The 27,594-nt window shown below is 45.8% G+C and overlaps 27 non-coding genes across 27 annotated transcripts; 19 read left to right on the top strand and 8 right to left on the bottom strand.

Moving 5' to 3' along the window:
- Positions 1–4,130: 4,130 nt before the first annotated feature.
- On the top strand, positions 4,131–4,293 carry LOC135035223 (U1 spliceosomal RNA). Its single transcript, XR_010230294.1, has one exon. It is a non-coding gene; the product is annotated as a U1 spliceosomal RNA (small nuclear RNA).
- A 674-nt stretch (positions 4,294–4,967) lies between these two features.
- LOC135035309 (U1 spliceosomal RNA) lies at positions 4,968–5,131 on the top strand. The gene has a single exon (XR_010230370.1). It is a non-coding gene; the product is annotated as a U1 spliceosomal RNA (small nuclear RNA).
- A 5,070-nt stretch (positions 5,132–10,201) lies between these two features.
- LOC135035279 (U5 spliceosomal RNA) lies at positions 10,202–10,317 on the bottom strand. The gene has a single exon (XR_010230341.1). It is a non-coding gene; the product is annotated as a U5 spliceosomal RNA (small nuclear RNA).
- A 275-nt stretch (positions 10,318–10,592) lies between these two features.
- Positions 10,593–10,708, bottom strand: LOC135035268 (U5 spliceosomal RNA). The gene has a single exon (XR_010230331.1). It is a non-coding gene; the product is annotated as a U5 spliceosomal RNA (small nuclear RNA).
- Positions 10,709–10,978: 270 nt separating this feature from the next.
- Positions 10,979–11,094, bottom strand: LOC135035274 (U5 spliceosomal RNA). Its single transcript, XR_010230337.1, has one exon. It is a non-coding gene; the product is annotated as a U5 spliceosomal RNA (small nuclear RNA).
- Positions 11,095–11,380: 286 nt separating this feature from the next.
- LOC135035276 (U5 spliceosomal RNA) lies at positions 11,381–11,496 on the bottom strand. The gene has a single exon (XR_010230338.1). It is a non-coding gene; the product is annotated as a U5 spliceosomal RNA (small nuclear RNA).
- Positions 11,497–11,766: 270 nt separating this feature from the next.
- On the bottom strand, positions 11,767–11,882 carry LOC135035273 (U5 spliceosomal RNA). Its single transcript, XR_010230336.1, has one exon. It is a non-coding gene; the product is annotated as a U5 spliceosomal RNA (small nuclear RNA).
- A 144-nt stretch (positions 11,883–12,026) lies between these two features.
- On the top strand, positions 12,027–12,190 carry LOC135035250 (U1 spliceosomal RNA). The gene has a single exon (XR_010230318.1). It is a non-coding gene; the product is annotated as a U1 spliceosomal RNA (small nuclear RNA).
- A 4,818-nt stretch (positions 12,191–17,008) lies between these two features.
- LOC135035280 (U5 spliceosomal RNA) lies at positions 17,009–17,121 on the bottom strand. The gene has a single exon (XR_010230342.1). It is a non-coding gene; the product is annotated as a U5 spliceosomal RNA (small nuclear RNA).
- Positions 17,122–17,407: 286 nt separating this feature from the next.
- Positions 17,408–17,524, bottom strand: LOC135035282 (U5 spliceosomal RNA). Its single transcript, XR_010230344.1, has one exon. It is a non-coding gene; the product is annotated as a U5 spliceosomal RNA (small nuclear RNA).
- A 270-nt stretch (positions 17,525–17,794) lies between these two features.
- On the bottom strand, positions 17,795–17,910 carry LOC135035270 (U5 spliceosomal RNA). The gene has a single exon (XR_010230333.1). It is a non-coding gene; the product is annotated as a U5 spliceosomal RNA (small nuclear RNA).
- Positions 17,911–18,054: 144 nt separating this feature from the next.
- LOC135035297 (U1 spliceosomal RNA) lies at positions 18,055–18,218 on the top strand. The gene has a single exon (XR_010230359.1). It is a non-coding gene; the product is annotated as a U1 spliceosomal RNA (small nuclear RNA).
- A 152-nt stretch (positions 18,219–18,370) lies between these two features.
- LOC135035244 (U1 spliceosomal RNA) lies at positions 18,371–18,533 on the top strand. Its single transcript, XR_010230313.1, has one exon. It is a non-coding gene; the product is annotated as a U1 spliceosomal RNA (small nuclear RNA).
- A 674-nt stretch (positions 18,534–19,207) lies between these two features.
- Positions 19,208–19,371, top strand: LOC135035238 (U1 spliceosomal RNA). Its single transcript, XR_010230308.1, has one exon. It is a non-coding gene; the product is annotated as a U1 spliceosomal RNA (small nuclear RNA).
- Positions 19,372–19,523: 152 nt separating this feature from the next.
- Positions 19,524–19,686, top strand: LOC135035325 (U1 spliceosomal RNA). Its single transcript, XR_010230386.1, has one exon. It is a non-coding gene; the product is annotated as a U1 spliceosomal RNA (small nuclear RNA).
- A 671-nt stretch (positions 19,687–20,357) lies between these two features.
- Positions 20,358–20,521, top strand: LOC135035290 (U1 spliceosomal RNA). Its single transcript, XR_010230352.1, has one exon. It is a non-coding gene; the product is annotated as a U1 spliceosomal RNA (small nuclear RNA).
- Positions 20,522–20,673: 152 nt separating this feature from the next.
- On the top strand, positions 20,674–20,836 carry LOC135035251 (U1 spliceosomal RNA). The gene has a single exon (XR_010230319.1). It is a non-coding gene; the product is annotated as a U1 spliceosomal RNA (small nuclear RNA).
- Positions 20,837–21,510: 674 nt separating this feature from the next.
- Positions 21,511–21,673, top strand: LOC135035302 (U1 spliceosomal RNA). The gene has a single exon (XR_010230363.1). It is a non-coding gene; the product is annotated as a U1 spliceosomal RNA (small nuclear RNA).
- Positions 21,674–21,825: 152 nt separating this feature from the next.
- On the top strand, positions 21,826–21,988 carry LOC135035324 (U1 spliceosomal RNA). Its single transcript, XR_010230385.1, has one exon. It is a non-coding gene; the product is annotated as a U1 spliceosomal RNA (small nuclear RNA).
- Positions 21,989–22,658: 670 nt separating this feature from the next.
- Positions 22,659–22,823, top strand: LOC135035227 (U1 spliceosomal RNA). Its single transcript, XR_010230298.1, has one exon. It is a non-coding gene; the product is annotated as a U1 spliceosomal RNA (small nuclear RNA).
- A 149-nt stretch (positions 22,824–22,972) lies between these two features.
- On the top strand, positions 22,973–23,135 carry LOC135035222 (U1 spliceosomal RNA). Its single transcript, XR_010230293.1, has one exon. It is a non-coding gene; the product is annotated as a U1 spliceosomal RNA (small nuclear RNA).
- Positions 23,136–23,808: 673 nt separating this feature from the next.
- LOC135035308 (U1 spliceosomal RNA) lies at positions 23,809–23,972 on the top strand. The gene has a single exon (XR_010230369.1). It is a non-coding gene; the product is annotated as a U1 spliceosomal RNA (small nuclear RNA).
- A 152-nt stretch (positions 23,973–24,124) lies between these two features.
- LOC135035224 (U1 spliceosomal RNA) lies at positions 24,125–24,287 on the top strand. Its single transcript, XR_010230295.1, has one exon. It is a non-coding gene; the product is annotated as a U1 spliceosomal RNA (small nuclear RNA).
- Positions 24,288–24,961: 674 nt separating this feature from the next.
- On the top strand, positions 24,962–25,125 carry LOC135035307 (U1 spliceosomal RNA). The gene has a single exon (XR_010230368.1). It is a non-coding gene; the product is annotated as a U1 spliceosomal RNA (small nuclear RNA).
- Positions 25,126–25,277: 152 nt separating this feature from the next.
- On the top strand, positions 25,278–25,440 carry LOC135035209 (U1 spliceosomal RNA). Its single transcript, XR_010230281.1, has one exon. It is a non-coding gene; the product is annotated as a U1 spliceosomal RNA (small nuclear RNA).
- A 674-nt stretch (positions 25,441–26,114) lies between these two features.
- Positions 26,115–26,278, top strand: LOC135035321 (U1 spliceosomal RNA). Its single transcript, XR_010230382.1, has one exon. It is a non-coding gene; the product is annotated as a U1 spliceosomal RNA (small nuclear RNA).
- A 152-nt stretch (positions 26,279–26,430) lies between these two features.
- Positions 26,431–26,593, top strand: LOC135035246 (U1 spliceosomal RNA). The gene has a single exon (XR_010230315.1). It is a non-coding gene; the product is annotated as a U1 spliceosomal RNA (small nuclear RNA).
- The last annotated feature ends 1,001 nt before the right edge of the window (positions 26,594–27,594 follow it).

The following is a 27,594-nucleotide window of genomic DNA, read 5'->3' as shown; positions in this document are numbered from 1 at the left end:
GATATCTCTCTTTTGCAAAGAGATAGGCATTGGAAAATTCTGGGCTATAACGTGTAGATGAAGCACTAACAGGAGGCTTTAAAATTTTCATTCTAGTGTCCTTCGTTTGGGAGAAAAATGCAAAGGTAAAATACAGCTTTTCCTTGCCGATATCTCTCTTTTGCAAAGAGATAGGCATTGGAAAATTCAGGGCTATAACGTGTAGATGAAGCACTAATAGGAGGCTTTAAAATTTTAATTCTAGTGTCCTTCATTTGGGAGAAAAATGCAAAGGTACAATAAAGCTTTTCCTTGCCGATATCTCTCTTTTGCAAAGAGATAGGCATTGGAAAATTCAGGGCTATAACGTGTAGATGAAGCACTAACAGTAGGCTTTAAAATTTTCATTCTAGTGTCTTTAGTTTGGGAGAAAAATGCAAAGGTACAATACAGCTTTTCCTTGCCGATATCTCTCTTTTGCAAAGAGATAGGCATTGGAAAATTCAGGGCTATAACGTGTAGATGAAGCACTAACAGGAGGCTTTAAAATTTTCATTCTAGTGTCTTCGTTTGGGAGAAAAATGCAAAGGTACAATACAGCTTTTCCTTGCCAATATCTCTCTTTTGCAAAGAGCTAGGCATTGGAAAATTCAGGGCTATAACGTGTAGATGAAGCACTAACAGGAGGCTTTAAAATTTTCATTCTAGTGTCTTTCGTTTGGGAGAAAAATGCAAAAGTACAATGCAGCTTTTCCTTGCCGATATCTCTCTTTTGCAAAGAGATAGGCATTGGAAAATGCAGGGCTATAACGTGTAGATGAAGCACTAACAGTAGGCTTTAAAATTTTCATTCTAGTGTCTTTCGTTTGGGAGAAAAATGCAAAGGTACAATACAGCATTTCCTTGCCGATATCTCTCTTTTGCAAAGAGATAGGCATTGGAAAATTCAGGGCTATTACGTGTAGATGAAGCACTAAAAGGAGGCTTTAAAATTTTCATTCTAGTGTCTTTCGTTTGGGAGAAAAATGCAAAAGTACAATGCAGCTTTTCCTTGCCGATATCTCTCTTTTGCAAAGAGATAGGCATTGGAAAATTCAGGGCTATAACGTGTAGATGAAGCACTAACAGTAGGCTTTAAAATTTTCATTCTAGTGTCTTTAGTTTGGGAGAAAAATACAAAGGTACAATACAGCTTTTCCTTGCCAATATCTCTCTTTTGCAAAGAGCTAGGCATTGGAAAATTCAGGGCTATAACGTGTAGATGAAGCACTAACAGGAGGCTTTAAAATTTTCATTCTAGTGTCTTTCGTTTGGGAGAAAAATGCAAAGGTACAATACAGTTTTTCCTTGCCGATATCTCTCTTTTGCAAAGAGATAGGCATTGGAAAATTCAGGGCTATAACGTGTAGATGAAGCACTAACAGGAGGCTTTAAAATTTTCATTCTAGTGTCTTTCGTTTGGGAGAAAAATGCAAAGGTACAATACAGCATTTCGTTGCCGATATCTCTCTTTTGCAAAGAGATAGGCATTGGAAAATTCAGGGCTATAACGTGTAGATGAAGCACTAACAGTAGGCTTTAAAATTTTCATTCTAGTGTCTTTAGTTTGGGAGAAAAATGCAAAGGTACAATACAGCTTTTCCTTGCCAATATCTCTCTTTTGCAAAGAGCTAGGCATTGGAAAATTCAGGGCTATAACGTGTAGATGAAGCACTAACAGGAGGCTTTAAAATTTTCATTCTAGTGTCTTTCGTTTGGGAGAAAAATGCAAAGGTACAATACAGTTTTTCCTTGCCGATATCTCTCTTTTGCAAAGAGATAGGCATTGGAAAATTCAGGGCTATAACGTGTAGATGAAGCACTAACAGGAGGCTTTAAAATTTTCATTCTAGTGTCCTTCGTTTGGGAGAAAAATGCAAAGGTACAATACAGTTTTTCCTTGCCAATATCTCTCTTTTGCAAAGAGCTAGGCATTGGAAAATTCAGGGCTATACCGTGTAGATGAAGCACTAAACAGGAGGCTTTTAAATTTTCATTCTAGTGTCCTTCGTTTGGGAGAAAAATGCAAAGGTACAATACAGCTTTTCCTTGCCGATATCTCTCTTTTGCAAAGAGATAGGCATTGGAAAATTCAGGGCTATAACGTGTAGTTGAAGCACTAACAGGAGGCTTTAAAATTTTCATTCTAGTGTCTTTCGTTTGGGAGAAAAATGCAAAGGTACAATACAGTTTTTCCTTGCCGATATCTCTCTTTTGCAAAGAGATAGGCATTGGAAAATTCAGGGCTATAACATGTAGATGAAGCACTAACAGGAGGCTTTAAAATTTTCATTCTAGTGTCTTTCGTTTGGGAGAAAAATGCAAAAGTACAATGCAGCTTTTCCTTGCCGATATCTCTCTTTTGCAAAGAGATAGGCATAGGAAAATTCAGGGCTATTACGTGTAGATGAAGCACTAAAAGGAGGCTTTAAAATTTTCATTCTAGTGTCTTTCATTTGGGAGAAAAATGCAAAAGTACAATGCAGCTTTTCCTTGCCGATATCTCTCCTTTGCAAAGAGCTACGCATTGGAAAATTCAGGGCTATGTCGTGTAGATGATGGCCTAACAGGAGGCTTTAAAATTTTCTTTCTAGTGTCCTTCGTTTGGGAGAAAAATGCAATGGTACAAGACAGCTTTTCCTTGCCAATATCTCTCTTTTGCAAAGAGCTGCGCATTGGAAAATTCAGGGCTATGTCGTGTAGATGATGGCCTAACAGGAGGCTTTAAAATTTTCTTTCTAGTGTCCTTCGTTTGGGAGAAAAATGCAAAGGTACAAGACAGCTTTTCCTTGCCAATATCTCTCTTTTGCAAAGAGCTACGCATTGGAAAATTCAGGGCTATGTCGTGTAGATGATGGCCTAACAGGAGGCTTTAAAATTTTCTTTCTAGTGTCCTTCGTTTGGGAGAAAAATGCAAAGGTACAAGACAGCTTTTCCTTGCCAATATCTCTCTTTTGCAAAGAGCTGCGCATTGGAAAATTCAGGGCTATGTCGTGTAGATGATGGCCTAACAGGAGGCTTTAAAATTTTCTTTCTAGTGTCCTTCGTTTGGGAGAAAAATGCAAAGGTACAAGACAGCTTTTCCTTGCCAATATCTCTATTTTGCAAAGAGCTACGCATTGGAAAATTCAGGGCTATGTCGTGTAGATGATGGCCTAACAGGAGGCTTTAAAATTTTCTTTCTAGTGACGTTCGTTTGGGAGAAAAATGCAAAGGTACAAGACAGCTTTTCCTTGCCAATATCTCTCTTTTGCAAAGAGCTGCGCATTGGAAAATGCAGGGCTATAACGTGTAGATGAAGCACTAACAGGAGGCTTTAAAATTTTCATTCTAGTGTCTTTCGTTTGGGAGAAAAATGCAAAGGTACAATACAGTTTTTCCTTGCCGATATCTCTCTTTTGCAAAGAGATAGGCATTGGAAAATTCAGGGCTATAACGTGTAGATGAAGCACTAACAGGAGGCTTTAAAATTTTCATTCTAGTGTCCTTCGTTTGGGAGAAAAATGCAAAGGTACAATACAGCTTTTCCTTGCCAATATCTCTCTTTTGCAAAGAGCTAGGCATTGGAAAATTCAGGGCTATACCGTGTAGATGAAGCACTAACAGGAGGCTTTTAAATTTTCATTCTAGTGTCCTTCGTTTGGTAGAAAAATGCAAAGGTACAATACAGCTTTTCCTTGCTGATATCTCTCTTTTGCAAAGAGATAGGCATTGGAAAATTCAGGGCTATAACGTGTAGATGAAGCACTAACAGGAGGCTTTAAAATTTTCATTCTAGTGTCTTTCGTTTGGGAGAAAAATGCAAAAGTACAATACAGCTTTTCCTTGCCGATATCTCTCTTTTGCAGGGTGAGGTTCATTCATTGCATTCTGGGTATGCTGACCCCTGTGATTTCCCCAAATGTGGGAAACGTGACTGCTTTATTTGTTGGTAGTGGGGGACTGTGTTTGTGTTTTCCTCTGATCTCTGGTAAAAGTCAGATTTCTTTGTTTCAGATCTTCCTCTAGCCTTGTTCTTCTTTCGAGAGTTTCCTTGTGCTGCCTCAGTTGGATCTCCTTCACTTGACAGGGGGGTGCCCGAGCAGCGACCCTCCCCAGCTCTAGCCCAACTCCTACTTACCTGCCAGGTGAGATACTATGATCATGAAGGTGCTTCTCCCAGGGCAAGGCTCACCCATTGCACTCTGGGTGTGCTGCCCCTGCGATTTCCCCAAATGTGGGAAACTTGACTGCATAATTTGTGTTTCCCCTGGTCAGGTCTCGTATAATTCAGATCTCTTTGTCTCAGGTCTCTCTCCTGCCTAGTTTGCTGTCTGTTTCCACTTCTCTTTTCTTGAGCCGCTCCCTTCTATGCCCTTGCGCACTATCCTGACTTCTCCTCCTTTCTGCTTACTTTGTGCCTTCCAACGCACAATGCGAACTACAGGTAGTGCTGCAGGGCCCACACCCTTTTACTTGCCTTACAGAGCAGCTCTGGGGCTGTTACAGTGCCCAGCTGCTGCAAGAAATCAGCTTGAATGCTTCAGGGGCTGGGGCATAGCCAACATGAGCCCCACACCGAAGGAGGGTGGAGGTGTTTAATGCAAACTAGGGGTCAGCCAAGTGCTGCAAAAGGCCACCATGCCCTGCACGCCCCTTTTCTCTTTTCATATGCAGACGAGGGTTGAAGCCAACTTTGACCCACTGCTTGGATGACATCACCATATGCAAATCTATCTGCAGCAGGCCTTCCCCCAGGAATGCTTGCACTAGTTGTTGCATTTGGTTTGTTGTTTGGGGGTGCTTCAGTATTAGGCAGCCTTCTGCCCTCCCATGTTCATCTGAAAATATGTGTTCTCCCTGCAGTTGTTGTCCCCAGATGAGAGTTCCCTTGTGCTGCCTCAGTTGAATCTCCTTTACTTGACAGAGATGTGCCTGAGCAGCGGCCCTCCGCAGCCATATCCCAAATCATACTTATTTTGCATAGGAGATACCATTGTTATGAAGATTGTTCTCCCAGGGTGCGGTTCATTCATTGCACTCTGGGTATGCTGACCCCTGTGATTTCCCCAAATGTGGGAAACTCGACTGCATTATTTGTGGTAGTGGTGGACTGTGTTTGTGCTTTCCTCTGGTCAGCTCTGGTAAAAGTCAGATTTCTTTGTCTCAGATCTTCCTCTAGCCTTGTTCTTCTTTCGAGAGTTCCTTTGTGCTGCCTCAGTTGGATCTCCTTCACTTGACAGGGGGGTGCCCGAGCAGCGACCCTCCCCAGCTCTAGCCCAACTCCTACTTACCTGCCAGGTGAGATACTATGATCATGAAGGTGCTTCTCCAAGGGCAAGGCTCACCCATTGCATTGTGATTGCATTCCAACCTGAATCAGGCCCTATTACCTATCACAATGCGCTGCGGGCAGTACAAAATTGGGTTAATATAGGAGTAAAACTCCCAGACCTGTGCTCCTTAACTGTACCTGGTGGCTAGTGGAGCGGCTGCCCAGTAATCAGTTTCCACGCCAGTGCGCACACGGTCCACCCCCTACGGCCACGCTCCCCTTCATCAGCGGCCTCGTGATCCGGAAGGGCGGTGTGTGTGTGACTGACCTTAGGAAGAAACTGGAGCCTCCGCTGCAGTGACCCAGCAACCAGGGCACGGGAGTATACAGCGCCGCTGGGAGTGATGAAGCTGCAGTAAAGATGTCTATTAGACCTAGCCTGCTGCAGCCCTTGTAGATTCTCATAAAACAAGTTCTTCTTTTCTTGTCAAAATTAATAGCTAAGAATAGGCTGCCTGAGGCAGGCCCCTGTTAAGTGGCCTGCTACTGAAGGCACCAACTACAAACTGAGCTCCCTGTTCATGGAAGCGGGGTTATAGAGGAGGATGCGCTGAGCATCTTGGGAACAGTCAAAAGCTTTGAGCCGGTTGGTGCCTCAGATCAAGATCCTACTCTACACCCCAATGTGAATCCTTGTGGAGTCCAGTGTACCCCACAGAAGAAATTAATGTGTCACACCCATTGGCAGCAACCTTAGAATAGCTGCTGACAGGCACAATTGAGAAAGGAAGGGGGGGGGGGACATTTGAATCCAGCACATAGATGCAATTCAAATATGTAATTTGTACCTTCCTATTTTAAAATATAATGGATGAACCTCACCCTGTGAGAACAATCTTCATGATCAAGAGATCTCATATGCAAAATAAGTATGAGTTGGGATAGGGCTGGGGAGGGTGGCTGCTCGGGCAGCCCCTCCCCCGTCAAGTTAAGGAGATTCAACTGAGGACGCACAAGGGAACTCTCGTCTGGGGACACCAACTGCAGGGAGACCACATCTGTTCAGATGAACATGGGAGGGTGGAAGGCTGCCTAATATTGAAGCACCATCAAATATCAAACCATATGCAACAACTAGTACAAGCATTCCTGGGGGAAGGTCTGCAGAAGACGGATTTGCATACGGTGATGTCATCCAAGATGTGGGCCAAAGTTGGCTGGAACCCTCATCTGCATATGAAAAGAGAAAAGGGGCATGCAGGGCATGGCGGCCTTTTGCGGTGCTTGGATGACCCCTAGTTCGCATTATACACCCCCACCCTCCTTTGGTGTGGGGCTCATGTTGGCCATGCCCCATCCCCTGAAGCATTCAAGCTGATTTCTTGCAGCAGCTGGGCACTGTAACAGCTCCAGAGCTGTTCTGTAAGGCAAGTAAAAGGGTGTGGGCCCTGCAGCACCACCTGTAGTTCGCATTGTGCGTTGGAAGGCACAAAGTAAGCAGACGGGAGGAGAAGTCAGGATAGTGCGCAAGGGCATCCTTTTCTCTTAGTCCGTAGAGGATGCTGGGGTCACATTAAGAACCATGGGGTATAGACGGGATCCGCAAGAGACATGGGCACTTTAAGACTTTCAAAGGGTGTGAACTGGCTCCTCCCTCTATGCCCCTCCTCCAGACTCCAGTTATAGGAACTGTGCCCAGGGAGACGGACATTTTGAGGAAAGGATTTATTGTTAAACTAAGGTGAGCATCTTACCAGCTCACACCTTAAGCATGCCGCAGAACGTGGCATTCAACAGAACACAAGCCAACGGCATGAACAATTGCAGCAAAAAGCTGACCAGAACCATAACATAACATGTGTATAACCACAAGTAATAACTGCAGACACAGTATGGACTGGGACGGGTGCCCAGCATCCTCTACGGACTAAGAGAAAAGGATTTACCAGTAGGTATTAAAATCCTATTTTCTCATACGACCTAGAGGATGCTGGGGTCACATTAAGAACCATGGGGTTATACCAAAGCTCTTGAACGGGTGGGAGAGTGCGTACGACTCTGCAGCACCGAATGACCCAACTTGAGGTTATCATCAGCCAAGGTATCAAACTTGTAAAACTTAGCAAAAGTGTTTACTAAATAGCTGCTCGGCAAAGTTGCAATGCCGAGACTCCCCGACCAGCTGCCCTTGATGAACCCACCTTTCTAGTAGAATGGGTCTTCACCTAATTCAGTAATGGCAATCCTGCCATGGAATGAGCATGCTGAATCTTACCACAGATCCAGCGCATAATGGTCTACATGGAAGCAGGACACCCAATCCTGTTGGGAGCATACAGGACAAACAGAGCCTCTGTTTTCCTAATCTGAACCGTTCTGGTGACATAAATTTTCAAAGTTCTGACCACAGCCAGAGACTTTGACTCAACGAAGGTGTCAGTGGCCAAAGGCACCATGTGGAAAGATGAACCACCTTCGGCAGAAATTGTTGACGTGTCCTCAATTCTGCTCTATCTTCATGAAAGATCAAATAAAGGCTCTTGTGATACTGCATGGTTTGTACTGTTTTCCATGTGCTCCCAGATCTTTCAAGCAAGTAGCATGGTCAAGAAAGTTCTGTTTGAAAAGAAACAACATTTACTGTCATTGTTATAGAATTTGGGAGAAAAAACAAGAAGAAATCTGCACTGTTGACGCACTGGACAGAATGAATGAATCATAAAATATAACCTTTATTAAGTATGTATTAAAATTGGATAAATATTAATATTATTATCCCAAACTGCAGTGAAACATAAATGTTAAAATCACAGAACTAACATACATGTGCATAAGAAGAATAAAGAGATGTGAAAAAAAGGTTTAAAAAGCGTGTCCGTGTGTGATTATTTTTGAAGGCACAACCCTGGCGGGGTTGTTTATATAGATATATATGTTGCTAATAATCACTTTCTAGCGTAATGTTATTAAATAGCTGTTAGTATCTATGTCGTCAGGTACCACTGGGTCGTATCCTATATACTCCCTTCACTCAATAGGGGTTACCTCCCGGGAAGCCATCCCCATTGGCGAATTTGTGGGGGTGATTGAGTATAACCGGTAAGCTAACCTCCAATTTGTGGGGTGCTTAGGTAGATGGGGATCACTTATTTCTCTGTGTCCCCTAAGACTATATTCCTAAATTCAATACCACAGGGGGATAGCTTTCTATATCGGATAAGGAATCACTTGATAGGGAAATCTCTATGGATCATGGAAAGATCATATTTATTAATATCCAAACTAAAAAAATGATGAATAGCTTTAATTTAGCTGTTTAGATATAGTTAATTGGCGAGATATACCAACAGGTGCGGTTGCCTTAAGGAATATGGCAATTCCAATATAAATAGCAGCCCTCCTTCATATAATCAGCCAGATCTTATTAAATCTGGTCCAGATATAGCCGTTCAGATATACTTAATTGACAACATATATCAATCGGTGGGGTTGCCTTAAGGAATATAGCAATTCCAATTCTCATATAAATAGCAACCTTCCTTCATATATTCAGCCAGATCTTATTTAATCTGATCTAGGCGTAGGCAATAATGCTTTCCTTAGAGGTATAGCCACCTCAATTCTTATTAAGAAGCAAAGTGTCTGTCATAATGGTTTATCCAATTCATCTAAGAAATAATATATTCCATGTGTCAGAGATTCATTACTCTCTATTTACACTGTTAAAGAGTTAATTCTTATTATGTTACAGTGTAATGAAATTATCATATAGGGAGATGTGGCAATTCCATGTGCTATATATATAATAACCCTTAGTGGTCCAGATTCCACAATGAGGAATTTTCTTATAAACCGCTGAAACACACAGCTGTTTGACTGACTTCCAAATATATCTATCTCACTTTGTAACAGTCTTATGATAGAGAAACTGTTACATATTCGGTCACTTAGTTATCTAAAGGTAAACAGACTCAGTGTGAGGGTAATATAATATATCAAATGCGCTGTCAATAATCGTGGTAACTGGTGTAATAATGTGGTATATTGAGTATGCTAGTAAGGCATATAACTGCTCTCCAGCCTTTAAGTGTTACCAATCAATTTGTTACACTGTAAAGGATTTATGGTGTCCTGTTAGGACATGCAGCTGCTAGGCTGACTCAAAGATTTATCCATTTGTAACAATTATGTAACAGTTATATACATGTTACTGGTATTACATAGAAATAGTATGACACAGGCCAGCAGTCCCATGTGTCTAGATTCCACAATAGGAGATTTTCTTTGTCTTATAAACTGCTGGAACACACAGCTGCTAGACTGACTTCAAATATATATATTACTTTGTAACAGTCTTATAGTAAAGAGACTGTTACACACTGTCATTTAGTTATCTCAAGGTTAGCAGATTCTGTGTGAGGATAGTGTTCTGTTAGAACATGCAGCTGCTAGGCTGACTCATAGAAAATGTATCCATTTGTAACAAATGACACATACAGCATTAAATTAATATCTATAGCAGCCCATGTGACATCTCTACTCTTATCATAATTGTCTGGTTATTGCCAATCTGGACAGCAGGAGTGATATATATTCACTAGTCCCAATATCCCATCATATAAATATACCCACACTGATATACTTTCTTATCAAGAGTTATTAGTAGCTATCTGTATGCACTTTAGACATTGTAATTGCTAAGTGACATCATATCTAGTGTATTCCTTTCTTATAGCTCAGCTTCTATTCCCTATTAGTGGAGACTAACAGCTAACATCATAATCATATATTTTTGTTTTATAACATTTCACATGAGTCAAATACACGCGGACACGCCGTGCCCTACACATGTGTTTCACTGCATCTATGGCAACTTACATTAAAGCTAACAAGAAAGCACACTCGTTCTGTCTTTAAACTGATAAAAGAAACCCCAATAATATGGGGCATGCAAAAATTGAGATAAAACTCAGTTTTGCTCCTCTCCACGGAAATCTTTAATAAAAGGCGAAATATTTGTTAGTTCTGAAGAGAAACCAGAGCATGACCAAGATTCCACCTGTCGCCTGAGTGCCATGCCAGCAGTTCTCATTGAGCTCAAAGTGAGCACCCAATTTGAAAGAAAGAAAGCAGATTTCTCACCAGGCTTCCCCTAGCTATAAACATGGTTTGTACTCTTTTCCATGTGTTCCCAGATCTTTCAAGCAATTAGTATAGTCAAGAAAGTTCTGTTTGAAAAGAAACAAACATTTACTGTCATTTCTATGCAAATGAGCTTACATTAAAGCACACTCGTTCTATCTTTAAACAGATAAAATAAAACCCCAATAAGATGGGGCATGCAAAATTTGAGATAAAACTCAGTTTTGCTCCTCTCCACGGAAATCTTTAGTAAAAGGCGAAAGATTTGTTCGTTCTGAAGAGAAACCAGAGCATGACCAAGATTCCACCTGTCGCCTGAGTGCCATGCCAGCAGTCCTCATTCAGATCAAAGTGAGCGCCCAATTTGAAAGAAAGCAGATTTCTCACCTGGCTTCTCCTTGCTATAAGCATGGTTTGTACTGTATTCCATGTGCTCCCAGATCTTTCAAGCAAGTAGCATGGTCAAGAAAGTTCTGTTTGAAAAGAAACAAACATTTACTGTAATTTCTATGCAAATGAGCTTTCATTAAAGCACACTCATTCTATCTTTAAACCGATAAAAGAAAATCCAAAAAGATGGGGCATGCAAAAATTGAGGTAAAACTCAGTTTTGCTCCTCTCCACGGAAATCTTTAGTAAAAGGCGAAAGATTTGTTCGTTCTGAAGAGAAACCAGAGCATGACCAAGATTCCACCTGTCGCCTGAGTGCCATGCCAGCAGTCCTCATTCAGCTCAAAGTAAGCACCCAATTTGAAAGAAAGAAAGCAGATTTCTCACCAGGCTTCCCCTTGCTATAAGCATGGTTTGTACTCTTTTCCATGTGCTCCCAGATCTTTCAAGCAAGTAGCATGGTCAAGAAAGTTCTGTTTGAAAAGAAACAGACATTTACTATCATTGTTATACAAATAAACTTACATTAAAGCCAACAAGAAAGCACACTCGTTCTGTCTTTAAACTGATAAAAGAAACCCCAATAATATGGGGCATGCAAAAATTGAGATAAAACTCAGTTTTGCTCCTCTCCACGGAAATCTTTAATAAAAGGCGAAAGATTTGTTCATTCTGAAGAGAAACCAGAGCATGACCAAGATTCCACCTGTCGCCTGAGTGCCATGCCAGCAGTCCTCATTCAGATCAAAGTGAGCGCCCAATTTGAAAGAAAGCAGATTTCTCACCTGGCTTCTCCTTGCTATAAGCATGGTTTGTACTGTATTCCATGTGCTCCCAGATCTTTCAAGCAAGTAGCATGGTCAAGAAAGTTCTGTTTGAAAAGAAACAAACATTTACTGTAATTTCTATGCAAATGAGCTTTCATTAAAGCACACTCATTCTATCTTTAAACCGATAAAAGAAAATCCAAAAAGATGGGGCATGCAAAAATTGAGGTAAAACTCAGTTTTGCTCCTCTCCACGGAAATCTTTAGTAAAAGGCGAAAGATTTGTTCGTTCTGAAGAGAAACCAGAGCATGACCAAGATTTTCATCTGAAAATATGTGTTCTCCCTGCAGTTGTTGTCCCCAGATGAGAGTTCCCTTGTGCTGCCTCAGTTGAATCTCCTTTACTTGACAGAGATGTGCCTGAGCAGCGGCCCTCCCCAGCCCTATCCCAAATCATACTTATTTTGCATAGGAGATACCATGGTCATGAAGATTGTTCTCCCAGGGTGAGGTTCATTCATTGCATTCTGGGTATGCTGACCCCTGTGATTTCCCCAAATGTGGGAAACTCGACTGCATTATTTGTGGTAGTGGGGGACTGTGTTTGTGCTTTCCTCTGGTCAGCTCTGGTAAAAGTCAGATTTCTTTGTCTCAGATCTTCCTCTAGCCTTGTTCTTCTTTCGAGAGTTCCCTTGTGCTGCCTCAGTTGGATCTCCTTCACTTGACAGGGGGTGCCCGAGCAGCAATCCTCCACAGCTCTAGCCCAACTCCTACTTACCTGCCAGGTGAGATACTATGATCTTCACTGTTAGGGCAATCAGGATGTGGAATTCCCTGCCAGGGAAGGTGGTAATGGCGGACTCTGTAATTGGATTTAAAAAAGGAATGGATACATTTCTGAATGAAAAAGCTATCTAAGGTTATAATACTTAAAATATCAACATGGTTAATCCGGGGGTAACATGAGTTATAGTAGCTAACTAGTCATAAAACATTATTCAGCAAGTATGTAGAATCATCACAACTTAAAACAGGTTGAACACGATGGGCAATTTGCCTCTATTCAACCTCAAAAACTATGTTACTATATGTTACTATATTACTATGTTACTGTAGTATACAGAAAACCAAAATGCAATGAACAGTGATAGTGAGCACTGATGAGGATACTAGAACTGACACTGAGCAGCAAGATGCAGCACTGGACTATTAGTAATGTACTGTAGTATGCTGAGCACCACAATGCAGCACAAGACAATGAGCAGTGATACTGAGCACTGATGAGGATACTACTGAGAACTGACACTGAGCAGGAGAGACACACTACTAGTATTACTGAGCAGCAATAAGTAACCACTGATACTGAGCACTGATATTGAGATTTCCACTGAGAGAACATAGCCACGTCCATTCCGCTCTCTCTTCAAAGCACGAGTAAAAATGGCGGCAACAAGCAGCTCTTTATATGGAATCCGAATCTCGAGAGAATCCGACAGCGGGATGATGACATTTTCCCTTGTTCAGGTTTTCCGAGTCAGGCGGGAACAACCGAGCCTGCCTCGGACCAGTGTAAACAACGTGGAGTTCATGGGGAATTCGGTTCTCGGAGAACCGAACCCGCTCCTCTCTACCTTATACCCATCAATTTTTTTATTTTCAATCTAAGCCCCTGCAGTTTTCTGTAAGCATCTGCTTCGCTATGATGATCAACAAGTCACAAGGGCAAACACTCAGGGCTTGAGGCGTAGATCTTAGGACCAGCTGCTACAAGCATGGCAGAGGTGTCACTATCACTGGTGACACCCAGAGAGGTGGCGAGGGAGATTGTAATGCAGTGCGCGCAGATAAGCAGCGCAATGGTAAAAAGGAGGCATGGTTTCATAGGTAGGGGCGTGGCCTGGTGGCCTGAATCTACATTTTGTTGCTCCGGGTGTCCCGGGGGTTGGGGGCTGCACCCGGGGACTAGTGTGTGAGCAGTGCTGGCTCCTGCACAGTGAAAGGGCATGGCCACCCAGCATGACGCCTCCCTTCTTGACCATGCTGTAATTGCAGTCGCACTGCAGTTCAGCATGATCATAAAAAATGGTGTAGCCTCCTGCTGGTGCAGACTGTATGTGCGCGCAGGAAGCCGCCACCATTTTTGTGATCACAGCGGCTGAATGTGATGTCATACAGCCGCTGTGACCACGCCCCCTGTGTCTCCTCCGTTGCAGACCCCATTTTGAAGCCTTGCCCCCGCACCGCTCCATCCCTGACTTGGAAATGGAGTGTTGCTGACCCACCTATCCCCCCCCCGCCCCGATTGACAGGCAGAGGCGATCGCATTCTCTGCGGGGTGCCGCAGAAAATGCAGGCACATGCGTATGCTCTTAGCAATTTTTGCAGTTGGATCGCTTATTGTGATTGCAATCCAACCTGAATCAGGCCCTATTACCTATCACAATGCGCTGCGGGCAGTACAAAATTGGGTTAATATAGGAGAAAAACCCCCAGACCTGTGCTCCTTAACTGTACCTGGTGGCTAGTGGAGCGGCTGCCCAGTAATCAGTGTCCACGCCAGTGCGCATACGGTCCACCCCCTACGGCCACGCTCCCCTTCATCAGCGGCCTCGTGATCCGGAAGGGTGGTGTGTGTGTGACTGACCTTAGGATGAAACCGGACCCTCCGCTGCAGTGACCCAGCAACCAGGGCACGGGAGTATACAGCGCCGCTGGGAGTGATGAAGCTGCAGTAAAGATGTCTATTAGACCTAGCCTGCTGCAGCCCTTGTAGATTCTCATAAAACAAGTTCTTCTTTTCTTGTCAAAATTTATAGCTAAGAATAGGCTGCCTGAGGCAGGCCCCTGTTAAGTGGCCTGCTACTGAAGGCACCAACTACAAACTGAGCTCCCTGTTCATGGAAGCGGGGTTATAGAGGAGAATGCACTGAGCATCTTGGGAACAGTCAAAAGCTTTGAGCCGGTTGGTGCCTCAGATCAAGATCCTACTCTACACCCCAATGTGAATCCTTGTGGAGTCCAGTGTACCCCACAGAAGAAATTAATGTGTCACACCCATTGGCAGCAACCTTAGAATAGCTGCTGACGGGCACAATTGAGAAAGGAAGGGGGGGGGGACATTTGAATCCAGCACATAAATGCAATTCAAATATGTAATTTGTACCTTCCTATTTTAAAATATAATGGATGAACCTCACCCTGTGATAACAATCTTCATGATCAAGAGATCTCATATGCAAAATAAGTATGAGTTGGGATAGGGCTGGGGAGGGTGGCTGCTCGGGCAGCCCCTCCCCCGTCAAGTTAAGGAGATTCAACTGAGGAAGCACAAGGGAACTCTCGTCTGGGGACAACAACTGCAGGGAGACCACATCTTTTCAGATGAACATGGGAGGGCGGAAGGCTGCCTAATACTGAAGCACCATCAAATATCAAACCATATGCAACATCTAGTACAAGCCTTCCTGGGGGAAGGTCTGCAGCAGACGGATTTGCATACAGTGATGTTATTCAAGCAGTGGGCCAAAGTTGGCTGGAACCCTCATCTGCATATGAAAAGAGAAAAGGGGTGTGCAGGGCATGGCGGCCTTTTGCAGTGCTTGGATGACCCCTAGTTCTCATTAAACACCCCCACCCTCCTTTGGTGTGGGGCTCATGTTGGCCATGCCCCATCCCCTGAAGCATTCAAGCTGATTTCTTGCAGCAGCTGGGCACTGTAACAGCTCCAGAGCTGTTCTGTAAGGCAAGTAAAAGGGTGTGGGCCCTGCAGCACCACCTGTAGTTTGCATTGTGCGTTGGAAGGCACAAAGTAAGCAGACGGGAGGAGAAGTCAGGATAGTGCGCAAGGGCATCCTTTTCTCTTAGTCCGTAGAGGATGCTGGGGTCACATTAAGAACCATGGGGTATAGACGGGATCCGCAAGAGACATGGGCACTTTAAGACTATCAAAGGGTGTGAACTGGCTCCTCCCTCTATGCCCCTCCTCCAGACTCCAGTTATAGGAACTGTGCCCATGGAGACGGACATTTCGAGGAAAGGATTTATTGTTAAACTAAGGTGAGCATCTTACCAGCTCACACCTTAAGCATGCCGCAGAACGTGGCATTCAACAGAACACAAGCCAACGGCATGAACAATTGCAGCAAAAAGCTGACCAGAACCATAACACAACATGTGTATAACCACAAGTAATAACTGCAGACACAGTATGGACTGGGACGGGTGCCCAGCATCCTCTACAGACTAAGAGAAAAGGATTTACCAGTAGGTATTAAAATCCTATTTTCTCATACGACCTAGAGGATGCTGGGGTCACATTAAGAACCATGGGGTTATACCAAAGCTCTTGAACGGGTGGAAGAGTGCGTACGACTCTGCAGCACCGAATGACCCAACTTGAAGTTATCATCGGCCAAGGTATCAAACTTGTAAAACTTAGCAAAAGTGTTTACTAAATAGCTGCTCGGCAAAGTTGCAATGCCGAGACTCCCCGACCAGCTGCCCAGGATGAACCCACCTTTCTAGTAGAATGGGTCTTCACCTAATTCAGTAACGGCAATCCTGCCATGGAATGAGCATGCTGAATCTTACCACAGATCCAGCGCATAATGGTCTACATGGAAGCAGGACACCCAATCCTGTTGGGAGCATACAGGACAAACAGAGCCTCTGTTTTCCTAATCTGAACCGTTCTGGTGACATAAATTTTCAAAGTTCTGACCACAGCCAGAGACTTTGACTCAACGAAGGTGTCAGTGGCCAAAGGCACCATGTGGAAAGATGAACCACCTTCGGCAGAAATTGTTGACGTGTCCTCAATTCTGCTCTATCTTCATGAAAGATCAAATAAAGGCTCTTGTGATACTGCATGGTTTGTACTGTTTTCCATGTGCTCCCAGATCTTTCAAGCAAGTAGCATGGTCAAGAAAGTTCTGTTTGAAAAGAAACAAACATTTACTGTCATTGTTATGCAAATAAACTTACATTAAAGCTAACAAGAAAGCAAACTCGTTCTGTCTTTAAACTGATAAAAGAAACCCCAATAATATGGGCATACCTCCCAACTTTGTCGGCTCGCAAAGAGGGACACACGCGCGGCGAAGTCGCGCGCGCTCCCAAAAAGGGTGTGGCCTAAGTAAAAGGGGGCGTGGCTTCGCGGGAGGACCCGCGATCGCGAGTCACGCCCCCGTTTTCGGCACTGAGCGGGCATGCCCAGCGCTCTGTGAGCCGCTGGCATACCACCTCTCCCTCTGACTTCAGTGAATAGACGCTGTGCGCATGCGCACAGCGTCTATTCACCGCTGCTCTGCTAAGCAGGGCAGCGACAGACAGAGCCTCCCAATTGTCCTCCCCACCGCGGGACACTGCGGCCCGCAGGTGGGACAGCGGGACAGTCCCCAAAAAACGGGACTGTCCCGCGAAAATCGGGACAGTTGGGAGGTATGATATGGGGCATGCAAAAATTGAGATAAAACTCAGTTTTGCTCCTCTCCACGGAAATCTTTAGTAAAAGGCGAAAGATTTGTTCGTTCTGAAGAGAAACCAGAGCATGACCAAGATTCCACCTGTCGCCTGAGTGCCATGCCAGCAGTCCTCATTCAGCTCAAAGTGAGCACCCAATTTGAAAGAAAGAAAGCAGATTTCTCACCAGGCTTCCCCTTGCTATAAACATGGTTTGTACTCTTTTCCATGTGCTCCCAGATCTTTCAAGCAATTAGTATGGTCAAGAAAGTTCTGCTTGAAAAGAAACAGACATTTATTGTCATTGTTATGCAAATAAACTTACATTAAAGCTAACAAGAAAGCACACTCGTTCTGTCTTTAAACTGATAAAAGAAACCCCAATAATATGGGGCATGCAAAAATTGAGATAAAATTCAGTTTTGCTCCTCTCCACGGATAATCTATAATAAAAGGCGAAAGATTTGTTCGTTCTGAAGAGAAACCAGAGCATGACCAAGATTCCACCTGTCGCCTGAGTGCTGTGCCAGCAGTCCTCATTCAGATCAAAGTGAGCGCCCAATTTGAAAGAAAGCAGATTTCTCACCTGGCTTCTCCTTGCTATAAGCATGGTTTGTACTGTATTCCATGTGCTCCCAGATCTTTAAAGCAAGTAGCATGGTCAAGAAAGTTCTGTTTGAACATAAATAAACATTTACTGTCATTTCTATGCAAATGAGCTTACATTAAAGCACACTCATTCTATCTTTAAACCGGTAAAAGAAACCCCAAAAAGATGGGGCATGCAAAAATTGAGATAAAACTCGGTTTTGCTCCTCTCCACGGAAATCTTTAGTAAGAGGCGAAAGATTTGTTCGTTCTGAAGAGAAACCAGAGCATGACCAAGATTTTTATATGAAAATATGTGTTCTCCCTGCAGTTGTTGTCCCCAGATGAGAGTTCCCTTGTGCTGCCTCAGCTGAATCTCCTTTACTTGACAGAGATGTGCCTGAGCAGCGGCCCTCCCCAGCCCTATCCCAAATCATACTTATTTTGCATAGGCGATACCATGGTCATGAAGATTGTTCTCCCAGGGTGAGGTTCATTCATTGCATTCTGGGTATGCTGACCCCTGTGATTTCCCCAAATGTGGGAAACTCGACTGCATTATTTGTGGTAGTGGGGGACTGTGTTTGTGCTTTCCTCTGGTCAGCTCTGGTAAAAGTCAGATTTATTTGTCTCAGATCTTCCTCTAGCCTTGTTCTTCTTTCGAGAGTTCCCTTGTGCTGCCTCAGTTGGATCTCTTTCACTTGACAGGGGGGTGCCCGAGTAGCGACCCTCCCCAGCTCTAGCCCAACTCCTACTTACCTGCCAGGTGAGATACTATGATCATGAAGGTGCTTCTCCCAGGGCAAGGCTCACCCATTGCACTCTGGGTGTGGTGCCCCTGCGATTTCCCCAAATGTGGGAAACTTGACTGCATAATTTGTGTTTCCCCTGGTCGGCTCTCGTATAATTCAGATCTCTTTGTCTCAGGTCTCTCTCCAGCCTAGTTTGCTGTCTGTTTCCACTTCTTTTTTCATGAGCCCCTCCCTTTTATACCCTTGTGCACTATCCTGACTTCTCCTCTTGTCTGCTTACTTTGTGCCTTCCAATGCACAATGCAAACTACTGGTAGTGCTGCAGGGCCCACACCCTTTTACTTGCCGTACAGAGCAGCTCTGGAGCTGTTACAGTGCCCAGCTGCTGCAAGAAATCAGCTTGAATGCTTCAGGGGCTGGGGCATAGCCAACATGAGCCCCACACCGAAGGAGGGTGGAGGTGTTTAATGCGAACTAGGGGTCATCCAAGCGCCGCAAAAGGCCGCTATGCCCTGCACGCCCCTTTTCTCTTTTCATATGCAGACGAGGGTTGAAGCCAACTTTGACCCACTGCTTGGATGACATCACCGTATGCAAATCCATCTGCTGCAGGCCTTCCCCCAGGAATGCTTGCACTAGTTGTTGCATTTGGTTTGTTGTTTGGGGGTGCTTCATTATTAGGCAGCCTTCTGCCCTCCCATGTTCATCTGAAAATATGTGTTCTCCCTGCAGTTGTTGTCCCCAGATGAGAGTTCCCTTGTGCTGCCTCAGTTGAATCTCCTTTACTTGACAGAGATGTGCCTGAGCAGCGGCCCTCCCCAGCCCTATCCCAAATCATACTTATTTTGCATAGGAGATACCATGGTCATGAAGATTGTTCTCCCAGGGTGAGGTTCATTCATTGCATTCTGGGTATGCTGACCCCTGTGATTTCCCCAAATGTGGGAAACTCGACTGCATTATTTGTGGTAGTGGGGGACTGTGTTTGTGCTTTCCTCTGGTCAGCTCTGGTAAAAGTCAGATTTATTTGTCTCAGATCTTCCTCTAGCCTTGTTCTTCTTTCGAGAGTTCCCTTGTGCTGCCTCAGTTGAATCTCCTTCACTTGACAGGGGGGTACCCGAGCAGCGACCCTCCCCAGCTCTAGCCCAACTTCTACTTACCTGGCAGGTGAGATACTATGATCATGTAGGTGCTTCTCCCAGGGCAAGGCTCACCCATTGCACTCTGGGTGTGCTGCTCCTGCGATTTCCCCAAATGTGGGAAACTTGACTGCATAATTTGTGTTTCCCCTGGTCGGCTCTCGTATAATTCAGATCTCTTTGTCTCAGGTCTCTCTCCAGCCTAGTTTGCTGTCTGTTTCAACTTCTCTTTTCTTGAGCCGCTCCCTTCTATGCCCTTGCGCACTATCCTGACTTCTCCCGTCTGCTTACTTTGTGCCTTCCAATGCACAATGCAAACTACAGGTAGTGCTGCAGGGCCCACACCCTTTTACTTGCCGTTCAGAGCAGCTCTGGAGCTGTTACAGTGCCCAGCTGCTGCAAGAAATCAGCTTGAATGCTTCAGGGGCTGGGGCATAGCCAACATGAGCCCCACACCGAAGGAGGGTGGAGGTGTTTAATGCGAACTAGGGGTCATCCAAGCGCCGCAAAAGGCCGCCATGCCCTGCACGCCCCTTTTCTCTTTTCATATGCAGACGAGGGTTGAAGCCAACTTTGACCCACTGCTTGGATGACATCACCATATGCAAATCCATCTGCTGCAGGCCTTCCCCCAGGAATGCTTGTACTAGTTGTTGCATTTGGTTTGTTGTTTGGGGGTGCTTCAGTATTAGGCTGCCTTCTGCCCTCCCATGTTTATCTGAAAATATGTGTTCTCCCTGCAGTTGTTGTCCCCAGATGAGAGTTCCCTTGTGCTGCCTCAGTTGAATCTCCTTTACTTGACAGAGATGTGCCTGAGCAGCGGCCCTCCCCAGCCCTATCCCAAATCATACTTATTTTGCATAGGCGATACCATGGTCATGAAGATTGTTCTCCCAGGGTGAGGTTCATTCATTGCATTCTGGGTATGCTGACCCCTGTGATTTCCCCAAATGTGGGAAACTCAACTGCATTATTTGTGGTAGTGGGGGACTGTGTTTGTGCTTTCCTCTGGACAGCTCTGGTAAAAGTCAGATTTATTTGTCTCAGATCTTCCTCTAGCCTTGTTCTTCTTTCGAGAGTTCCCTTGTGCTGCCTCAGTTGGATCTCTTTCACTTGACAGGGGGGTGCCCGAGCAGCGACCCTCCCCAGCTCTAGCCCAACTCCTACTTACTTGCCAGGTGAGATACTATGATCATGAAGGTGCTTCTCCCAGGGCAAGGCTCACCCATTGCACTCTGGGTGTGGTGCCCCTGCGATTTCCCCAAATGTGGGAAGCTTGACTGCATAATTTGTGTTTCCCCTGGTCGGCTCTCGTATAATTCAGATCTCTTTGTCTCAGGTCTCTCTCCAGCCTAGTTTGCTGTCTGTTTCCACTTCTTTTTTCATGAGCCCCTCCCTTTTATACCCTTGTGCACTATCCTGACTTCTCCTCCTGTCTGCTTACTTTGTGCCTTCCAATGCACAATGCAAACTACAGGTAGTGCTGTAGGGCCCACACCCTTTTACTTGCCGTACAGAGCAGCTCTGGAGCTGTTACAGTGCCCAGCTACTGCAAGAAATCAGCTCGAATGCTTTAGGGGCTGGGGCACAGCCAACATGAGCCCCACACCGAAGGAGGGTGGAGGTGTTTAATGTGAACTAGGGGTCATCCAAGCGCCGCAAAAGGCCGCCATGCCCTGCACGCCCCTTTTCTCTTTTCATATGCAGACGAGGGTTGAAGCCAACTTTGACCCACTGCTTGGATGACATCACCGTATGCAAATCCATCTGCTGCAGGCCTTCCCCCAGGAATGCTTGCACTAGTTGTTGCATTTGGTTTGTTGTTTGGGGGTGCTTCAGTATTAGGCAGCCTTCTGCCCTCCCATGTTCATCTGAAAATATGTGTTCTCCCTGCAGTTGTTGTCCCCAGATGAGAGTTCCCTTGTGCTGCCTCAGTTGAATCTCCTTTACTTGACAGAGATGTGCCTGAGCAGCGGCCCTCCCCAGCCCTATCCCAAATCATACTTATTTTGCATAGGAGATACCATGGTCATGAAGATTGTTCTCCCAGGGTGAGGTTCATTCATTGCATTCTGGGTATGCTGACCCCTGTGATTTCCAAAATGTGGGAAACTCGACTGCATTATTTGTGGTAGTGGGGGACTGTGTTTGTGCTTTCCTCTGGTCAGCTCTGGTAAAAGTCAGATTTATTTGTCTCAGATCTTCCTCTAGCCTTGTTCTTCTTTCGAGAGTTTCCTTGTGCTGCCTCAGTTGGATCTCCTTCACTTGACAGGGGGGTACCCGAGCAGCGACCCTCCCCAGCTCTAGCCCAACTTCTACTTACCTGGCAGGTGAGATACTATGATCATGTAGGTGCTTCTCCCAGGGCAAGGCTCACCCATTGCACTCTGGGTGTGCTGCTCCTGCGATTTCCCCAAATGTGGGAAACTTGACTGCATAATTTGTGTTTCCCCTGGTCGGCTCTCGTATAATTCAGATCTCTTTGTCTCAGGTCTCTCTCCAGCCTAGTTTGCTGTCTGTTTCAATTTCTCTTTTCTTGAGCCGCTCCCTTCTATGCCCTTGCGCACTATCCTGACTTCTCCCGTCTGCTTACTTTGTGCCTTCCAATGCACAATGCAAACTACAGGTAGTGCTGCAGGGCCCACACCCTTTTACTTGCCGTTCAGAGCAGCTCTGGAGCTGTTACAGTGCCCAGCTGCTGCAATAAATCAGCTTGAATGCTTCAGGGGATGGGGCATGGCCAACATGAGCCCCACACCAAAGGAGGGTGGGGTGTTTAATGCGAACTAGGGGTCATCCAAGCACCGCAAAAGGCCGCCATGCCCTGCACGCCCCTTTTCTCTTTTCATATGCAGATGAGGGTTGAAGCCAACTTTGACCCACTGCTTGGATGACATCACCGTATGCAAATCCGTCTTCTGCAGAACTTCCCCCAGGAATGCTTGCACTAGTTGTTGCATTTGGTTTGTTGTTTGGGGGTGCTTCAGTATTAGGCAGCCTTCTGCCCTCCCATGTTCATCTGAAAATATGTGTTCTCCCTGCAGTTGTTGTCCCCAGATGAGAGTTCCCTTGTGCTGCCTCAGTTGAATCTCCTTTACTTGACAGAGATGTGCATGAGCAGCGGCCCTCCCCAGCCCTATCCCAAATCATACTTATTTTGCATAGGAGATACCATGGTCATGAAGATTACTCTCCCAGGGTGAGGTTCATTCATTGCATTCTGGGTATGCTGACCCCTGTGATTTCCCCAAATGTGGGAAACGCGACTGCTTTATTTGTTGGTAGTGGGGGACTGTGTTTGTGTTTTCCTCTGATCTCTGGTAAAAGTCAGATTTCTTTGTTTCAGATCTTCCTCTAGCCTTGTTCTTCTTTCGAGAGTTTCCTTGTGCTGCCTCAGTTGGATCTCCTTCACTTGACAGGGGGGTGCCCGAGCAGCGACCCTCCCCAGCTCTAGCCCAACTCCTACTTACCTGCCAGGTGAGATACTATGATCATGAAGGTGCTTCTCCCAGGGCAAGGCTCACCCATTGCACTCTGGGTGTGCTGCCCCTGCGATTTCCCCAAATGTGGGAAACTTGACTGCATAATTTGTGTTTCCCCTGGTCAGGTCTCGTATAATTCAGATCTCTTTGTCTCAGGTCTCTCTCCAGCCTAGTTTGCTGTCTGTTTCCACTTCTCTTTTCTTGAGCCGCTCCCTTCTATGCACTTGCGCACTATCCTGACTTCTCCTCCTTTCTGCTTACTTTGTGCCTTCCAACGCACAATGCGAACTACAGGTAGTGCTGCAGGGCCCACACCCTTTTACTTGCCTTACAGAGCAGCTCTGGAGCTGTTACAGTGCCCAGCTGCTGCAAGAAATCAGCTTGAATGCTTCAGGGGCTGGGGCATAGCCAACATGAGCCCTACACCGAAGGAGGGTGGAGGTGTTTAATGCAAACTAGGGGTCAGCCAAGTGCCGCAAAAGGCCACCATGCCCTGCACGCCCCTTTTCTCTTTTCATATGCAGACGAGGGTTGAAGCCAACTTTGACCCACTGCTTGGATGACATCACCATATGCAAATCTATCTGCTGCAGGCCTTCCCCCAGGAATGCTTGCACTAGTTGTTGCATTTGGTTTGTTGTTTGGGGGTGCTTCAGTATTAGGCAGCCTTCTGCCCTCCCATGTTCATCTGAAAATATGTGTTCTCCCTGCAGTTGTTGTCCCCAGATGAGAGTTCCCTTGTGCTGCCTCAGTTGAATCTCCTTTACTTGACAGAGATGTGCTGAGCAGCGGCCCTCCCCAGCCATATCCCAAATCATACTTATTTTGCATAGGAGATACCATTGTTATGAAGATTGTTCTCCCAGGGTGCGGTTCATTCATTGCACTCTGGGTATGCTGACCCCTGTGATTTCCCCAAATGTGGGAAACTCGACTGCATTATTTGTGGTAGTGGTGGACTGTGTTTGTGCTTTCCTCTGGTCAGCTCTGGTAAAAGTCAGATTTCTTTGTCTCAGATCTTCCTCTAGCCTTGTTCTTCTTTCGAGAGTTCCTTTGTGCTGCCTCAGTTGGATCTCCTTCACTTGACAGGGGGGTGCCCGAGCAGCGACCCTCCCCAGCTCTAGCCCAACTCCTACTTACCTGCCAGGTGAGATACTATGATCATGAAGGTGCTTCTCCCAGGGCAAGGCTCACCCATTGCACTCTGGGTGTGCTGCTCCTGCGATTTCCCCAAATGTGGGAAACTTGACTGCATAATTTGTGTTTCCCCTGGTCAGGTCTCGTATAATTCAGATCTCTTTGTCTCAGGTCTCTCTCCAGCCTAGTTTGCTGTCTGTTTCCACTTCTCTTTTCTTCAGCAGCTCCCTTCTATGCCCTTGCGCACTATCCTGACTTCTCCTCCTTTCTGCTTACTTTGTGCCTTCCAACGCACAATGCGAACTACAGGTAGTGCTGCAGGGCCCACAACCTTTTACTTGCCTTACAGAGCAGCTCTGGAGCTGTTACAGTGCCCAGCTGCTGCAAGAAATCAGCTTGAATGCTTCAGGGGCTGGGGCATAGCCAACATGAGCCCCACACCGAAGGAGGGTGGAGGTGTTTAATGCAAAATAGGGGTCAGCCAAGTGCCGCAAAAGGCCACCATGCCCTGCACGCCCCTTTTCTCTTTTCATATGCAGACGAGGGTTGAAGCCAACTTTGACCCACTGCTTGGATGACATCACCATATGCAAATCTATCTGCTGCAGGCCTTCCCCCAGGAATGCTTGCACTAGTTGTTGCATTTGGTTTGTTGTTTGGGGGTGCTTCAGTATTAGGCAGCCTTCTGCCCTCCCATGTTCATCTGAAAATATGTGTTCTCCCTGCAGTTGTTGTCCCCAGATGAGAGTTCCCTTGTGCTGCCTCAGTTGAATCTCCTTTACTTGACAGAGATGTGCCTGAGCAGCGGCCCTCCCCAGCCATATCCCAAATCATACTTATTTTGCATAGGAGATACCATTGTTATGAAGATTGTTCTCCCAGGGTGCGGTTCATTCATTGCACTCTGGGTATGCTGACCCCTGTGATTTCCCCAAATGTGGGAAACTCGACTGCATTATTTGTGGTAGTGGTGGACTGTGTTTGTGCTTTCCTCTGGTCAGCTCTGGTAAAAGTCAGATTTCTTTGTCTCAGATCTTCCTCTAGCCTTGTTCTTCTTTCGAGAGTTCCTTTGTGCTGCCTCAGTTGGATCTCCTTCACTTGACAGGGGGGTGTCCGAGCAGCGACCCTCCCCAGCTCTAGCCCAACTCCTACTTACCTGCCAGGTGAGATACTATGATCATGAAGGTGCTTCTCCCAGGGCAAGGCTCACCCATTGCACTCTGGGTGTGCTGCCCCTTCAATTTCCCCAAATGTGGGAAACTTGACTGCATAATTTGTGTTTCCCCTGGTCGGCTCTCGTATAATTCAGATCTCTTTGTCTCAGGTCTCTCTCCAGCCTAGTTTGCTGTCTGTTTCCACTTCTCTTTTCTTGAGCCCCTCCCTTCTATACCCTTGTGCACTATCCTGACTTCTCCTCCCGTCTGCTTACTTTGTGCCTTCCAATGCACAATGCAAACTACAGGTAGTGCTGCAGGGCCCACACCCTTTTACTTGCCTTACAGAGCAGCTCTGGAGCTGTTACAGTGCCCAGCTGCTGCAAGAAATCAGCTTGAATGCTTCATGGGATGGGGCATGGCCAACATGAGCCCCACACCAAAGGAGGGTGGGGGTGTTTAATGCGATCTAGGGGTCATCCAAGCAGCGCAAAAGGCCGCCATGCCCTGCACGCCCCTTTTCTCTTTTCATATGCAGATGAGGGTTGAAGCCAACTTTGACCCACTGCTTGGATAACATCACCATATGCAAATCCATCTGCTGCAGGCCTTCCCCCAGGAATGCTTGCACTAGTTGTTGCATTTGGTTTGTTGTTTGGGGGTGCTTCAGTATTAGGCAGCCTTCTGCCCTCCCATGTTCATCTGAAAATATGTGTTCTCCCTGCAGTTGTTGTCCCCAGATGAGAGTTCCCTTGTGCTGCCTCAGTTGAATTAACTTTACTTGACAGAGATGTGCCTGAGCAGCGGCCCTCCCCAGCCCTATCCCAAATCATACTTATTTTGCATAGGAGACACCATGGTCATGAAGATTGTTCACCCAGGGTGAGGTTCATTCATTGCATTCTGGGTATGCTGACCCCTGTGATTTCCCCAAATGTGGGAAACTCGCCTGCATTATTTGTGGTAGTGGGGGACTGTGTTTGTGTTTTCCGCTGGTCAGCTCTGGTAAAAGTCAGATTTCTTTGTCTCAGATCTTCCTCTAGCCTTGTTCTTCTTTCGAGAGTTCCATTGTGCTGCCTCAGTTGGATCTCCTTCACTTGACAGGGGGGTGCCCGAGCAGCGACCCTCCCCAGCTCTAGCCCAACTCCTACTTACCTGCCAGGTGAGATACTATGATCTTGAAGGTGCTTCTCCCAGGGCAAGGCTCACCCATTGCACTCTGGCTGTGCTGCCCCTGCGATTTCCCCAAATGTGGGAAACTTGACTGCATAATTTGTGTTTCCCCTGGTCGGCTCTCGTATAATTCAGATCTCTTTGTCTCAGGTCTCTCTCCAGCCTAGTTTGCTGTCTGTTTCCACTTCTCTTTTCTTGAGCCGCTCCCTTCTATGCCCTTGCGCACTATCCTGACTTCTCCCGTCTGATTACTTTGTGCCTTCCAATGCACAATGCGAACTACAGGTAGTGCTGCAGGGCCCACACCCTTTTATTTGCCTTACAGAGCAGCTCTGGAGCTGTTACAGTGCCCAGCTGCTGCAAGAAATCAGCTTGAATGCTTCAGGGGCTGGGGCATAGTCAACATGAGCCCCACACCGAAGGAGGGTGGAGGTGTTTAATGCGAACTAGGGGTCATCCAAGCGCCGCAAAAGGCCGCCATGCCCTGCATAACCCTTTTCTCTTTTCATATGCAGATGAGGGTTCCAGCCAACTTTGGCCCACTGCTTGGATGACATCACCGTATGCAAATTCGTCTCCTGCAGACCTTCCCCCAGGAATGCTTGTACTAGTTATTGCATATGGTTTGATATTTGATGGTGCTTCAGTATTAGGCAGCCTTCCGCCCTCCCATGTTCATCTGAAAAGATGTGGTCTCCCTGCAGTTGTTGTCCCCAGACGAGAGTTCCCTTGTGCTTCCTCAGTTGAATCTCCTTAACTTGACGGGGGAGGGGCTGCCCGAGCAGCCACCCTCCCCAGCCCTATCCCAACTCATACTTATTTTGCATATGAGATCTCTATATCATGAAGATTGTTCTCACAGGGTGAGGTTCATCCATTATATTTTAAAATAGGAAGGTTCAAATTACATATTTGAATTGCATCTATGTGCTGGATTCAAATGTCCCCCCCCCCTTCCTTTCTCAATTGTGCCCGTCAGCAGCTATTCTAAGGTTGCTGCCAATGGGTGTGACACATTAATTTCTTCTGTGGGGTACACTGGACTCCACAAGGATTCACATTGGGGTGTAGAGTAGGATCTTGATCTGAGGCACCAACCGGCTCAAAGCTTTTGACTGTTCCCAAGATGCTCAGCGCA

The sequence above is a fragment of the Pseudophryne corroboree genome, unplaced genomic scaffold (assembly GCF_028390025.1).
Source record: "Pseudophryne corroboree isolate aPseCor3 unplaced genomic scaffold, aPseCor3.hap2 scaffold_596, whole genome shotgun sequence".
In the NCBI taxonomy this organism is placed as follows: Eukaryota; Metazoa; Chordata; class Amphibia; order Anura; family Myobatrachidae; genus Pseudophryne; species Pseudophryne corroboree.
The sequence above is the reverse complement of the archived record's forward strand: the minus strand, read 5'-3'. Positions and strand labels throughout refer to the sequence as shown.